General features: G+C 42.9%; 1 pseudogene; it reads left to right on the top strand.

Moving 5' to 3' along the window:
- The first annotated feature begins 1581 nt into the window (after nt 1–1581).
- Nucleotides 1582–2021, top strand: LOC120219840 (annotated as a pseudogene).
- Nucleotides 2022–2902: the final 881 nt, after the last annotated feature.

Below are 2902 nucleotides of genomic sequence, written 5' to 3'. Positions count from 1 at the left end.
TTAGGGACTATCTTAACATCCAATACTTGTCAACAAAATAAATAGTTTCATAATCCTGGAAAAAGAAAAATAGGTGCGATTATAGAGAGAAAAATTCTGTTTGACTTGTGTAGGCATTAGACTCTAGTCCTGTTCATTGTCTCTGAGGTTTTGTTATGTACCTGTAAATTGGATTTGATCCTGAATTCTTCTAGTTTCCTCAAATATCTGGCTAGGATTCACCAAACTACCATTTCCAATTTTCTCCTGCCTTGATTTGAAACCACTGAGAACAAAGATCACTCTTGAATCTCCCGTAAAGGTCCTAGACCAAGTCGTCCTCACTGAAGCTCAGGGGCTTGCACTTTGGATGCATATGGCACAGCTGTGCCTGACATGTGGCCCTCTAAACGCCCCAGAGACTTCCAAGTCGGCTTGCTGAGGAAGGGAAGCAGCGGATACGGAGATCGGCTGCCTCCTCCCAACAGGCCACATCTACACTTCACACTTTCACTGAAGCGAAAACCCTCTCTTCCTTGCTTTCTTTTCTGTGCTCCGACACTGATTCAGAAGGATAACGCCGCCATGCGTACCTCCCAGGCCACTGCGAATGTGGGTAACTTCAGTCTTAGAACATTTTTTTTTCAGGCTGGATGCACTGAAACCCAAACTGACCACTGGCTTGAACGGGCAAATGTAACAATCCCCATGAAGGAGTCTGTTCCCTGAAGCACCTCAGCAGGAGCGGTCGGGCCCTCATCGTTGTCTGGAGCTGTTACCACTCTCCCTGGGCCCATGAATGCCTGGGTGGTTGGCAACACCCCTTGGGTGATCTAACGTTGCCCGTGACTGTTCACACACAGACTGAGACATGTCACGGGTCAGCATCCCTGAGTTTATATCATTGACATAAAAAGGTTGACCGTGAGGCATTCATAATTCAGAATTTGCTTCCATTGGTAGATCGCTGTTTCTCTGGCCAGGAAGAAGTGCAGATGGAGCTGTGAGCCGGAACATCACCTTAACGTTTGAACATGCTGCAGCATCTGCTGCTGAAAATGCCTGCCCAGCAAAAACCCTTTGGCTTTCTGGCCAGAGTCATGCTTGATAATAGGAGAGCCCTGGTTATCTTTGAGCCGAACAAGGAGAGGTCTGTGCTGAAAGTCACATAAGATCTCTGAGCAAGCCCCTTGGCTTAAAAAGGTGACACTTTCAGTGGGGTCTTTCATCAGTCAAGTGGAATGTACCAATTACATGCGTTCTACAGGTGAAGAGACATGTAGGTAGCTTCAGAGAAAAGGTTTCTTTGATTCTGGAAAGACAGCACCGTTTCAAACAGGAAGTCCTAAAAATCCTAATCATCCTCCTCAGCTCATTGTCCTGTGTAATTAATTCTTGTTCTGCTTGAATCTGCTTTTTTTCCCATCAGTTCTGGAAATTTTTATCCAATTCTGCTTTAAGATATTTTTAACTTTGGTTGTTGGGAACCTCTACTTGTCCAAAGCCCTTTCCTTGAATGTCCTTCAAGGTGAAATACTCTGGCAGGAACACCTTCGCGAAAGATCAGAGTACTTTTTCACTGCCTGACCGACCGCCACCATCATGGGTCGCGTGCTCACTCCTGGGAAGGGCGTTTCCCAGTCCCTGCTGCCTTACTTACCACTGTGGTGTCCCTGCCCGGCTGCAGCTGACGTCTGACTACCTGAAGGAGCAGCCCCTACAAACTGGCCAAGGGCCCAACTCCCTCACAAATCCGTGTGATCCGGAGAGACTCAAGGACCTTTTGTGACCATAAAATCTTGAGAATTCTTATGTCCAAAGGACTCGCTCCTCATCTTCCTGAGGATCTCCACCATTTGATTAAGAAAGCTGTTGCTGTTGGAAAGCATCTTGAGAGGAACAGAAGGGATAAGGATGCTAAATTACAACTGATTCTGATCGAGAGCCGTGGTCACAGGTTGGCTCGGTATTGTCAGACCAAATGAGTCCTCTGCCCTAGTTAGAAATAGGAGTCATCCTCAGCCTCTGCCCTGGTTGCATAAATGTTTTTATGTGCTCAAGTAATAAAAAAATCATTGTCTAACTAGAAATAAAAAAGTATCAGAATAGAATAATAGTGTCATAAATAAATTACAAGACTTTTAAAAAAAGTTGAGATATGATTGATTTCCTTATAATGGAATTGACAAGGAAATTTGTTTTCTTCTGTGACGTACAACATTTTAAGATAATAACTAATTTATGACTGATAACATTATACTAAGATACATCAGACTTGGGGTGCCTGGGTGGCTCAGTTGGATGTGCATCTTGATCCCAGGGTTGTGGGACCGAGCCCCAAGTTGCACAATGCACCTAAGCGTGGAGCCTGCTTACGATTCTCTTTCTCTCCCTCTGCCCCTGTACCCTACTCATTCTCTCTTTCTCTAAAACAACAGAAAAAGATACATCAGACTTCAGGATTTCATAAAATTTTCAGAACACTTACACAAATATAACATAAATAGAGCTTAGTATTACTATTTGACAATACTTGTAATTTAATGTCTCAAGCTTGATTAGTTTAACAACCCTCTTGTCTAAGGAGGGAGAATTCTTTTTTGGTGTGATTTTCCAAGGTCGCTCCAGAAAAATCCCAATGTTAATTTGAGGTCAACAGGAATTCATTTAGGATTTGCTTTTTGGAAGGTTGTCAGAAAATATCAACAGGTTTTAGAACACTTAGTCAAATACTAAGTGAAGTAATACTTAGTTATCCAGTTACCGTAGTAACACTGGTTTCATAGTCAAATATAGAAAATTTAAAAAAAAACGTAGCTTAAAAAATTTTTTAATGTTTATTTATTTATTTTGAGAGAGAGAGAGAGACAGTGTGAGCAGAGGAGGGGCAAAGAGAGAGGGAGACACAGAATCTGAAGCAGGC

This window comes from Hyaena hyaena, unplaced genomic scaffold (assembly GCF_003009895.1).
Source record: "Hyaena hyaena isolate Hyena2069 unplaced genomic scaffold, ASM300989v1 scaffold_652, whole genome shotgun sequence".
Classification (NCBI taxonomy): Eukaryota; Metazoa; Chordata; class Mammalia; order Carnivora; family Hyaenidae; genus Hyaena; species Hyaena hyaena.
This window is presented reverse-complemented; position numbering and strand designations above follow the sequence as displayed.